This window comes from Aulonocara stuartgranti, assembly GCF_965226115.1.
Source record: "Aulonocara stuartgranti genome assembly, chromosome: 3".
Taxonomy (NCBI): Eukaryota; Metazoa; Chordata; class Actinopteri; order Cichliformes; family Cichlidae; genus Aulonocara; species Aulonocara stuartgranti.
Genome location: NC_138941.1, coordinates 1,189,213 through 1,202,400, shown reverse-complemented (window position 1 = coordinate 1,202,400; position 13,188 = coordinate 1,189,213). Strand labels below are relative to the sequence as shown.

Sequence of the window (13,188 nt, the reverse complement as noted above, 5' to 3'; positions counted from 1 at the left end):
ACACTGACGGGAGAGGTGAAACAGGAAGTACAGAGGAGAGAGAGCACGAGTAGAACACCAACGTAACGGGCAGGGGAGACACGGAATAAACACGAAAGGGGACGAGGGCTCATAAATACATAGAGGGCACACAGGGGGAAGAGAGAGCACGGGGAGAACTTAGACATAATGGGCAGGGGAAGCATGGAATAAAACATAAGGAGAGACGAGGGCTCACAGATACACAGAGGGGCACACAGGGAGACATGAAGGGCAAGGGACCAAAACTAGAAGCCATAGAATAAATCACACACAAGTACAATAATACGAAAATCACAAAGAACTAAAAACGCTGGGTCAGGAGACCCAGGACCGTGACAGTACCCCCCCCCTCAAGGGCTGGCTCCAGACAGCCCAAACACAGAAAAACAAAACCAAACAGAAAACAACCCAGGGCGGGCGGCGGGGGCCCAGGACGGAGGGCTCGGAACAGAAAACAAAAGAGCACAGCAAACACCGGAGCCCAAGAAAATAACTCAAACACAGAGCAGTTCAGGGGGCCGGCCGTGCGCAAGGCAACGGCGGAGACGTGGAAACAGTTCAGGAGGCCGGCCGTGCGCAAGGCAACGGCGGCGGTGAAGGAGACGACGGAGCAGTTCAGGAGGCCGACCGCGCGGGAGGCGGCGGCGACGATGACAGCGCTGGTCCGGGGGCTGACCGTGCGGAAGGCGACGGCGGCCACCCAGGAGAAGAGGGTCCGGGGGCCGGCCGTGCGGAAGGCGACGGCGGCCACTCAGGCGAAGGCGGTCCGGGGGCCGGCCGTGCGGAAGGCGACGGCGGCCACTCAGGCGATGACGGTGCAGTTCAGGGGGCCGGCCGCGCGGAAGGCAGCGGCGGCGGCTCTCCAGTGTCAGGCGTACTGGCCGAGGCCCGGTGGGCACAGGACCAGTCAAGACGGGACCAGTCAAGGCGGGACCAGGCGAAGCACAGGCTGAGGAGGCTGCAGCAGACGAAGGCTCTGAGGAGGCTGCAGCAGACGAAGGCGCTGAGGCCGGACCAGGCGGAGCTGCAGAGGCTGAGGCCGGACCAGGCGGAGCTGCAGAGGCTGAGGCCGGACCAGGCGGAGCTGCAGAGGCTGAGGCCGGACCAGGCGTAGCAGAAGCACAGGCAGAGGCTGGCCCAGGCGATGACGAAGCGGTCGCAGATGGCGGCTGGACAGGCTCCTCGGGCCCTCCAGCTGATGCGGCGTGAGGCTGGACAGGTCCCTCGGACCCTCCAGCGGAGACGTGAGGCTGAACGGGCCCCTCGGACCCTCCAGCGGAGACGTGAGGCTGAACGGGCCCCTCGGACCCTCCAGCGGAGACAGGAGGCTGAACGGGCCCCTCGGACCCTCCAGCGGAGACAGGAGGCTGAACGGGCCCCTCGGACCCTCCAGCGGAGACAGGAGGCTGAACGGGCCCCTCGGACCCTCCAGCGGAGACGAGGAGGTGCTGGCCGGGCTCACTGGAACCCCCAGCGGACGAGGTAGATGGCGGCGTGGGAGCCACGGAGTCCTGGATGAGCTCATCCGAGCTTCCAGCAGGAGCTGATGTAGAGCCAGAGAGGTTTGGGACCCCTGGCTGAATGTTAAGCCGAACAGAAGACCGTATTGCTATCGGGGACTGGGCCAATGGTTCAGGTGCGAGCTGAGCTACTGGAGAGGCGGATGAGAGTGGGAGCTGAGCTACTGATGGTGGTGAAGTAGATAACTGCACGGGGGACTGAACTGAGGGCGTCTGCACTGGCACAGGGGACTGAACTGATGTCTGTTGTAACGGAGGTGGTGAGAGTGGAGTAGGCAGTGGAGTAGATGACTTCACAGGAGAATGGCCCAGAGGTGAGTGCGCAGGAGATTGAGCTAGAGGTGGTAGTGATAGTTGAGGGGAAAGTGGAGCTGGTGATTGAGTGGATGACTGTGCTAAGGGATGCTGCACTGGGGACACTGGAGACTGCACTGGGGACACTGGAGACTGCACTGGGGACACTGGAGACTGCACTGGGGACACTGGAGACTGCAGTGATGGTTGTAGTGGAGGTGTAACGGGTGAAGGAGTGGCTGAAGTGGCTGTGGGTCGGACGGCTAGTGGCTCAGCTACAGGGTATGGTAACGGCAGGGCTATGGGTTGAATGACTGACTGAGTAGCAGCCTGAGTGGCTGGGTGTAGTGACGGTTGTGGTGGAAGAGAAACAGGTGGTAGTGTGGATGATGGAGCTAAGGGCGACTGAGTGGCAGACCGAACTGATGACTGAAGCGATGGTAGAGGTGAAAATGGAGCTTGTGGTGGAGTTAATGGCTGAGCTAGCGGGGACACAGGAGACTGAACTGAGGGTGGCGGCGAGGGAGCTAACTGAACTGAGGGTGGCGGCGAGGGAGCTAACTGAACTGAGGGTGGCGGCGAGGGAGCTAACTGAACTGAGGGTGGCGGCGAGGGAGCTAACGGAGCTGTGAAGGGCTGCGAGGGAGCTAACGGAGCTGTGAAGGGCTGCGAGGGAGCTAACGGAGCTGTGAAGGGCTGCGAGGGAGCTAACGGAGCTGTGAAGGGCTGCGCAGGCGATAAGCAGCTCGCATTGACTTCCGCCACACAAAACACAGCCCCTGAATGAACAGTCATAATGTCTGGAAAAGACACAGAGTTCTCACTCACCACAGCAGGTGAATTAGAAGGCCGAATGTCCGGCTGTGGGGTGGCGCGTCGGCGGCGTGAATGCCGTTTTCTTCGGGAAGCCGGAGGCGCGGTGATGGAGGAAACCGGCAACGACGGAGAGATCGCGGCCGGCTCCTCATCCTCCGACCACATTGCTGCGAGAAAAGCAGCGGGTGAGTGACAGTCAGAGTGGAGGGTGGATGGAGAGGAGTCCAGTGGCAGCAGCGTGGAAACGTTTCCCGATTGTGGCGGTCGCTGTTGCGGTATGACGAGCTCGCGAATTTGTACTGTCTCCTTGGCTTTCTGCAGATTGGACAGTAGGCCCGAAAATCCTGAGAGCTCGTGGAGATGGGGATTCCCTTTGAGAATAGCCTCGATGGCGTTTATCCCAATGGACACGGCTTTAATGTCCGAGGCGTGGGAAACTCGCTCCCACAGGCCGAAGATGGGGGCCAAATCGCTTTCCCGGGAGGAGCCTGCTGGGTCCATGTCTCGTGACGTCGTACTGTCAAGGCTCGGCTGTGTGGCAGGCAGGAGGAGGACCCAAAATGCAGGACTCACAGGCACGAGGGAATGAACTCAAAAAGGCAGCTTTATTGCTGAAGAGGCAGGACATAGGAAATACAAAACTAAACTGGGAAAAGTAAACTAACACTCGGAGAGAGAGACACAGGGAAATCCACGCAGCATGAGGGACGACGTCACCCTGAACAGAGGGAGACGCAGACAGAAATACACAGAGGGTTAACGAGGGGAGTGGGAACACACGGGGAACACAGGTGACACTGATAATCATAACGAGACAGGGCGGGGTGAACTGAACACTGACGGGAGAGGTGAAACAGGAAGTACAGAGGAGAGAGAGCACGAGTAGAACACCAACGTAACGGGCAGGGGAGACACGGAATAAACACGAAAGGGGACGAGGGCTCATAAATACATAGAGGGCACACAGGGGGAAGAGAGAGCACGGGGAGAACTTAGACATAATGGGCAGGGGAAGCATGGAATAAAACATAAGGAGAGACGAGGGCTCACAGATACACAGAGGGGCACACAGGGAGACATGAAGGGCAAGGGACCAAAACTAGAAGCCATAGAATAAATCACACACAAGTACAATAATACGAAAATCACAAAGAACTAAAAACGCTGGGTCAGGAGACCCAGGACCGTGACAATTACCTGTTTCGATGTTTTCTTTTAATTGAAAGCGTTTCATGAATATGAAATGCTTCTGCGTAATGTTAAACGTTATAAAATATTCTTATGATTTAAACTCTGTATTCATGGCTTATTCTTTCCTGGCCTTTCCTGTAAGCACTTTTATGCTCGGTGGTAAAATATCACAGAACTAGCAGTTTGGCGAGTGTCATACCGCCTGGATTAGTGGCTCAGCTGGTAATTCAGAGATTTATGTAGCTTAGTTTGCTGTGTCATGCTGATTTGGGGAGACTGGACACAGACCTGAGTCATTCTCTTCTGGGTGATCACAGTGGTTACTCTCCTCCCTTCCTCATCTCACCCTGCAAAGAAATCTGCCTTGACCTCTTCCTCTGTGTTAGTTTGCTGTCCTTTCATTAGCTAGCATTAGGTCTGTCTCATTCTCCTCTCCTCCATGAATTTATCCCCACTGATCCCATTACATGCTTGTCCTGCAGACACACCAGCAGATGACAAACCATCCATTATCTTGGACGGAGGTACACGTAGCGATGAATTAGGCAGCAATAAAGCTTTTATTCAGCTGCAGTTATTTGTCTTTCACAGAGATACGTTGGGTTGAACACTGTTGCACTGCTGTAATAGAAACATGTACACACTAGTGATGGGTCGGTCGCGAACGAAATGGCTCTTAGAGCCGGATCTCTGACATGAACGACGCGAGTCGGCTCCTTATCCCGATCCGTGGGGTTTTTTTTTCTCTTTCTCTCACCCTCTCTCTCGCACTTTTTCCCGCTTCACTCCGCACGCGAGCCTTGTGCTTTACGCTGGGCAGAGGGGGGAGGGGCGGTAGTTACACTCAGTAGCACAGGAACAGAGCCAGAGGGAGAGAGAGAGAGCAGGGACAACAACGTCACATTAGAAAGGTATAGTAATCATCCACAACTATTTTCAGTTGCAGATGATAAAGGACTCAGAAAGTTTATTCATGCAGGTCCATATGACAGAGAATATGCATGTTCTTTTAGTTTTCATATTATAATTTATATTTAATTGTGTTGTGGTTTGCAGTGTTTTGTGTTGTTTTCACTTTAAATTTATTTAAAAGGAAAAAGCTGAAAATTTAAATAGTTAAAAGTTGAAATGTGAATAGTTGATTTTTGTATTATATGATTTATTTATTACATTTTATGTGGAGTGAATAAATAAAAGAATATTTACGGTGGCCCCTACAGACAAAGCACGTACAAACTCCAAAACACGTAAAAAATCAGAAGCACATAAAAACTCAAAACACGTACAAAACACAACAGAAGTGCTCCAGGATGCTGGGCGCAGTGTTGAGCTTTTGTTACCTCGTGGCTACACAAGCCAACAAGTACCAACGACCGGATTTGGTGTGTGGTAGTAACAGGTACATGAACTTTTTTTTTAAATTATTTGACTATATATGAGTGCCTGTGTATAAATACACAAACAATACACACATGCTTTCAATTGTGTAATTTAAGTGATCTAGTAGCTCTGCTTTGGAAGTTCAGTTCATGCTAGAAATGTGTTTTGGAGTTTGTACGTGTTTTGTCTCTAGGGGCCACCGCATATATTTATATATAAACATATATAAATAAAACCACTTTTTTGTTTTACATTAGTAATTCCTTTTGTGCATAATTTTATATTATTGTTAATAATAATGTAAATTATAGCAACAAAACAACCTGAAGAGCCGGTTCTCTAACAAGAGCCGGAAATCCCATCACTAGTACACACTGACTATAACATCAAATGTGAAGTCGTGCAGGCCGTGGTCATTTTTTAACATGTCTCTTCCAGATTGGACATGACCTCACATTTATCAAACATACTTTATAAAATCAAACAGTTAGAAATGACATTCATTACTTCATTATGTAACATGTCCCTGTGATCTAAACAGCCTGTTAGCCCTCGGAGCACATTTAAGTAAATTGAAATAATTGTGCCAATAAATTGGATTTGAAAGCTCTTATTCTAATTTTCTGTTTTGATGATATTTGGGATATGCTGTTTATGTAGAACAGCTAAAACTAGTTCTTTATATTCCCATATAAATGATAAACACACATTATTTACAAAACACTGCCCGGTGGACGCCAAAGGACGGCCTGTTTTGATTACGCTGGGATCTTTTTGGACTGCACATTTTTGGTCTACGATCAAAGCTGCCACACCACGCTGGATTAATCTCCCAGTAGCTGAGTTTATGAAGTCATAAGAAAGGAATGTCCCACACGTTCCTGCTGTTACACCATATTTGGACTGGGACACCTTTGCTAACCTCTGTTGCTCAATGACACACTGATTTGAATCTGAAGGCGCTGGCGACATATTTGCAGCAGTGTGGGTTCACAGAGGCTGTTTAGACTCTGAGCATGTGACACACCAGTAGCGTGCCACACTGGGCCTCTCGGGGTGGCGTACAGTGTCACTGTGTGTGTCTATTTAAGTGTTTGTCGTGTAAATGAGGACAACCAAGATATGTGAAGTATAGAGTGGTGTACCACAGTGACAGGTTAATGTCAGTGTGAGTGTGTGTAGCAGTTTGTGTGGCCAGAGAAGGTCAGCAGCCTCCAGAGGACAAAGCGCTTGTGTTCTTCCACAATCGCCCGTTTGATCAGACAGATCATTTGGCATCTGTCAGGCTAAAAACAACAACACAACATGAAACCAAGCATACGCTCTGCAGTCCTGCAGCTAACTCCTGACAGTCTGTCTGCTGTAGGCTGAAGAAATCAGGGGCTCATTCATCTGCACCTGTCAGCGTCTTTATGCTAACAATAGATCAAACAGTATGTGTCCACAGGATGTGTAATGTTGAAGGTTACCGTACATCCTTATCTCCAGCACTGAGAATCAGTTATCACTGATCGCTGTCTCTGCTTCGTTTTGACATATTTCATATTTATATATTTCATATTTATAAGGTAAATACCCTACAACATTACAGAGAAGAAGAAGTAACCTCAGGCTCGGTGAGGGGCAGCCATCTGCCGTCACCAGCTGGAGGTGATGATTGGAAGACTCGATAGGCCACTCTTATTTTCATCCACTGCTTCGTTACCTCGACACGATGTTTTGGATCATCGTCATGCTTGAACATCCATCTTCATGGAGGGACGAAGGTTCCTCGTCACAGTACGATACGCGGTCCTGTCTATTGGCCCTCCATGCAGGGAGGTCATGTTGTGCTCTTAGCAGAAAAATGACCCATGTTTCCACCGCTTTACTGTGGGGGTGGTGTTCTTTGGTTTTTAGTGATTGTGAGGACGTTTTCACAGACAAACCGTCACAAAAAAACCCCATTAAGTGCCAACATAACATAAACCTGTAGTTTTAAAATTTTTAAAAAACTTCTCAACAGAAAATCTGTTTAAACAAAAAGGTTTTGAAGTGCTTTTTAAAAGAATGGACAGAGTCAGCTGTAGACTGGTGCAGAGCCTTGGTGGTTTCTCTAATCCAGCACAGAGGCCAGTACATTAATCTAAATGCAATGATGGAAACGCATTGATAATTTCTTCCAGTTCAGCAGAGGAGACCATGTTTCACAATTTAGAAATGTTAGGAGTGAGATAAAGATTTTACACAGTTGAAACTCAGAGAAGACTCAAACATTACACCAAGACTTTGAATGCTGAACTTAGCATGTGAACAAAAACAGAATAGAATGCGTTTTATTGTCACTACACACATGCACAATAAGCTTCAGAGCATCTCCTGTTCAGTGCAGACGTGGGAAAGAAAGAGGGGTGAGTTGCACAGTTCTGCAGCACTATCTACAAATATAGAAACAAAACATAGTGCTATATATTACAGTGTGGGTTACTGCACGTAAATTAAGTGTTGCACTGTGGTGATGATAGTTGTGTAGTCTGTGTATAGAGGTCCTACATTGGGGGGTGGAACTGTGTTTATCATGTGTGAGTTCAGGTTACGGGTGGAAAAAACTGTTGTGAGTCTGTGGGTCTCCTTGCTGATGCACCTGTAGCGCCTCCCTGAGGGAAGCAGGTTGAACAGGTTAGAACCAGACTGGGAGCTGTCATGGATAATGCTTGCTGCTCTGCTGAGGCAGCGGGAGGAATAAATGTCCATCAGGGAGGGGAGAGGGCAGCCGATGATCTTCTGTGCTGTCTTGACCACACTCTGAAGCCTCTATCCGCCTTAGTGCAGCTGCCGTACCATACCGTGATGTCAGCAGCAGGTTGGAGTTCAGCTTGTACTTCCTGAAGACTCTCAGGAAGTGCAGCCGCTGTTGGGCCTTCTTGACGACCGCTGAGATGTTGTCTGTCCAGGAGATGTCAGCAGAGATGAGGACACCAAGGAACCGGGAGGTGTGGACCCTCTCCACACACTCCCCGTTGATGTAGAGGGGGGCCAAGTCAGTGCCTCCTGACATTGACAATGACCTCTTTGGTTTTCTTAGTGTTCAGTCCCAGGCTGTTTTCTGAACACCATGCTGCCAACTTTAGGACTCTTTATGCTGATTCTTTCATCCGGGCTGGACTTCTTATTCTTGACTGAAACTTGGCTTTGCCCTGGTGAGTTCTTTTCTTTCTCAGAACCAACCCGATTCACCTTTCTGAGCTCACCCCAGTCTACTGACAGAGGTGGAGGGCCAGCTTCAGTTTTTAAAAACAAATTCACTGTGGTGTGCCTCAAGGATCTGTGCTCGGCCCAGTTCTTTTTCCTTGTACATGATGCCTTTGGGAGTAATACTTAAAAAATATAACATTTCGTTTCACTGCTACGCCGACGACATAAAAATTTATTTCCCTTTGACATCAGATGTCTCTACGTCTCTGGAACCCCTGTTTGACTGTCTAAATGAGGTACAAACGTGGTCACGTCTCTCACACTGAAAGACAAAAGTTATAGTTTTTGATAGTCACACCCCGCTGGAACAACTTACTGATGCCTTAGGGCCCCTTGGTAGCCATCTCTCACTCACTGTTAGAAACCTTGGTGTTTTCCTGGACAGCTCAAGAAATCGACCTCCTCTGTGGTAAAAAACAGTTTCTACCAGCTGCGTCAGATATCTAAAGCAAAGCCATACCTCCCTTTGAAGGACCTTAAAAAACTCGTTCATGGTCTTATCACTTCCAGATTAGACTACTGTAATTCTCTCTACTCGGGCCTCCCACCTTCCTCTATTCACCGGCTCCAGTTAGTTTGAAATGCAGCTGCGCGTCTCTTAACTGGAACTAGAAATTATGCCCACATCACACCAGTTTTAGCCAACCTACGTTGGCTCCCTGTTGATTATCGTACCAATATTCAAAATTCTTTTGCTTACCTTTAAAACTTTAAACAATTTAGCTCCCAGCTATCTACGCGAGCGCCTCCATTTGTGCATCCCTAATAAGGCACTTAGATCTTCCAATCAAATGCTCCTGACGCAGCCGAGGTCTCGTCTGAAGTCCAGAGGTGATCGGGCCTTTGCTGTCATACCTCCCAGACTCTGGAGTACCCTCCCTCTTTATATTCGTCTCTCCGAGTCCATGCAGTCTTTTAAATTGCGTCTTAAAACTTATTATTTTAGTCTGGCTTTTGATCCAAACTACTATGTTATTTCTATTTTATTTATTTATTTATTTTGATAACACTTCTGAAGCGTCAGAGCTGTCCTTGCCTGTGATAGAGCTGACCTGCCATAGGACACTGGGAAGAGTGTAAATCCAGGCTGAATTCCTTGTGTTGCACAGTATTTGTGTGCAGCAGCAGCAGAGCGCACAAATCAAACTGTATGTTTTGGTAAGCCTGGCCTTCTTGTACTGGATGTCAGTGAGCCAGTAGCTGGTGAGTTCATCACATTAACATTTTTACTAGCAATTTCACTAGCTGGGACCACATCCTCAGTTACGATGAACGATGATGGATGAGGGAGCGTGTACTGGTGCTGCAATGTGGGGAAGGCCTCAAAGAGGACCGGCAGCAGCTCCTGGGCTCCAGGTGGGCATGAAAATGAGAACAGAGGGTATTGGTGAAGGGGGCATATATAAACTGAGGCGGCGAGAATGAGGTGTGGTCCCACTCCTGAAATTCAGATAATATCTCCACTTAGAATAAACTGGGTCAAAGAAAAAGTGCCTCTGATTGGGCTGCTTTCTACAGTTGGCTGTGAGTCCATTGCAGGGCATCAAACATGGATAAGGGGTTGTTTCAACAGTAATTCTATGATGGAAAATTAACGAGGCATTTATCAGGATCTATATTTAATTTAATATCTATTTAACATATTTAATCAATATAAAGCTCAGTGTCTATTTCTTAGCTTGTAAAGTTGTGAAATTCATGGCAGATTCACTTCTTGGCTGTTTTGCGTTTTATTAGATAGTTGATAATAAAGAGTGTCTTTGCCTGTGGCTTTGTTAAGACTGCAGGTTTTTGTCCGCCTGACCTTTGGTGACCTTGGCGAGCTCAGGATGAACAGGCTGTCTGCTCTGTTTGGGTGTGATGCTGCCTGCAGAGACAGTCTACTCTCATGCAGACACAACATCTTTACTGATATAACGTGGTCATGGACTCTTCTCTGTTCTTCCTTATTAAATAATAGTAAAATGACTCTGCAGTTTTGATTCAAAATGCACCAGGTCTGCTCAGTCTGAATCACACCGTTAGAGCCACACCAAATGATTGGAGCACCAATATTAGCACTCAAAGAGTCTAAGCAGTACCACTACCAGCTTTGGCCAGTGCAGGACTGAACATGTAGATCCATGTTCTACTGAGCAGACACTGAGCAGAGGCAACATGCAGCAAATGAATTAGTGGTCTCCACATGTTTGCACCCAAGGTTTCCCTGCTTTTGTGAGCTGAGCTGTTTTAATATTTTCCATGTATTAGATGATACTGTCCAATGCTTCCAGGGCTGTGAAGATGGAAAAAATGATGTTGCAGTCGTTGCTGAAGTGTTGGTACCATTTGAAGGAAGTCATTAAAGCGCCAGAGCGAGCAGACAAGGCAAGCACTCAAAGAATGTGGAAGGCAGTCGGGGAAAGTTGCCATGGACGGACTTAATTCCTCCCAGCCCCAAACAGCTTTTATACTGTGGACAAAAATACATGAAAGTGTGTGTGTGTACCTGTTTAGATGTCTCTGTGGGGACCAAGAATTGGAATGTTACTATACTTGTGGGGACCAACAGTCATTTATGAGGACAAAAGTGCCTCACGAGTTTGAGACTCACAATGTGGTTCTAGTGTCAGGGTTACAGTTAGGTTATGGTTAGGTTTAGGTTGAGCGTTAACCATCCATTATTGATGGTTACAGTGAGCGGCTAGGATCATGTCAACTAGGTGTCCTCACTAAGATATCAAAACTAGAATGTGTGTGTGTGTGTGTTAGTGAAAGGAACTGTAACTGGTCCCAGTAGCAGCAGGATACAAACGCCATAATGACACAGCTGCCTCTCGTCTGCCTTGTGAGTGAAATAAGATATTTGGGACCTTTGAATAGTTTTTTGAAAATATTTTTTTGTTTAAAGAAAGGAAAGAGAAGTTTAATCCTTTAACTATTTAACTGTTAGGTGTCAATCCCTAGGAGGGTTTCCCCCTTTTATTTGGTGTGGAGTCAGAATTATGGCTTCTCCACACTGTGGAAGTAGCTCTTTGACACAGTCGAGCAGTCATTGGTCATAACAGGATCATTTAAGACTCGATGATGAATAAGACTGTTGAAGTGCATGAGAAGGATTTTATATAAAACAGTCTGTGTCTGCTCCTCAATTCAATTTAATTCAGAAGACCCCTATGAGTGCAAGATCAAGGAAACAGTTCACCCTGCCTGGGATAGTGTTACCAGGGCCCTGCCCTGGAGCCAGGCCCGGGGAGGGTGCCAGAAGCTGTACATCTGGTGGCCGGGCACTGGTCCATGGGGCCTGGCTGGGCACAACCCGAAAAAGGGACATGGGCCCATTCTTATGCAGGCCCACCACCTGCAGTGGGCGCCATAGAGGTCGCATGCAATGTGTGCCACGTGGCAGCCAGGATCAGAGGCCATGGCGGACGGATCCCCGGCTACCAAGACCAAGACTAGACTTAGTGTCTCATAGTCATTGAAGAACTCTGACTTGCTTCCTGTTCTAGTTGTTCTCTGGAAAAAAATCTGCAGGTCAAACAGGTGCACATACAAAGAGCACATTATTGATTAAAGCCTGGAAAACAACTGAGGCATTTGTCAGCCCGGCACACTTGAAATGTCCAAGTGTTGAAAACAGTTTTCCATTCGTCACCTCCCCAATGTCCACCAGATGGAACGTGTTTCTAAGATCAAGCTTAGTGAAGATTATTGCTCTATGTAGTGGCTAAAAGCTCCAGCTGAAGCTGTTCTACAGTGGCTGGATGCAAAGCCCATTCACCATATAGCAGAACGTCTGTGAAGGTTGTTAGTCATCCAGGTCATCGTAGTCAAAGGAGCTTGCAAAGAAAAGCGTCTGGACTTCTTTAAGTTGCTTGAAGACGTTTCACCTCTCATCCGAGAAGCTTCTTCAGTTCTAAGAACAGAAGGTTTGACTCTGTTCTGCTCCTTTGACAATAAGTTCTGTTGGAGCAGCCTTTCAACGCCTCTCTGTCTCTGCTAGCAAAGTCGACCCAGACAACAAAGTAAAGCTCGTTTTCAGCTACGAGCCCAACACGAACCCGACGTGTTAGCCAGAGGTCCCTTTACTACGGTTCGGAGCCGCTGACCTTCAGTAATAAATCACAGCAACAGTACATTCATGTAGTTGTAAACAGCATGATAATATATTAAGTAATCCAAAGTACTCAGAATACATTACTCTCATTGAGTAACGTTACAGAATACATTTTGGGGCATGTAATCTGTAGTCTGTAGTGGAATACATTTGAAAACACTGCAAATATCCAGCACACTGACAGCTGTGACCTTATACACATGCCCAGTGAAAGGTTGATTGAACACTGTACATGGTATATAGCTGGTCTGGGGTCAGATTCTGCCAACCAGGCAGCGCTGCCTCATGACACGGGGCTGGATCAGCCATCTATTGATCCATCCCAGAGAAGATGAAGGACACGTGATGATGACACCACTGTGCAGTTCACATTGGAGGGCTTTATTCCATCCACTGAGTCATCAGAGCTGTGGGCCTTCTGTGAGCTCTGCAGTGTGGCTGACAAAGCTGACATTAAGTGTCCAACTTTCAGGATTTTTGCTAAGCTGTCACTCACTGTAGCTATCATCTCACACACTTGGCTACTTTTCTCTGTAAAGGTGTTTGATGACAGAGTCTTAACCCCTGCATATGAAGATAATGTGTTTGATATATCTGTTAATACCTGACACGACTTCTTTCCTTTCAAGTCTG

At 47.9% G+C, this 13,188-nt stretch overlaps 2 protein-coding genes across 2 annotated transcripts in view; one reads left to right on the top strand and one right to left on the bottom strand.

The window, feature by feature from the left end:
- Positions 1–13,188, bottom strand: part of LOC309702163 (uncharacterized protein) — an 854,297-nt gene that overhangs the window by 434,985 nt on the left and 406,124 nt on the right. The gene's annotated exons all lie outside the window — the stretch shown is intronic.
- LOC309702383 (uncharacterized protein) overlaps positions 1–13,188 on the top strand; it is a 46,780-nt gene that overhangs the window by 12,135 nt on the left and 21,457 nt on the right. The window lies entirely within an intron of this gene.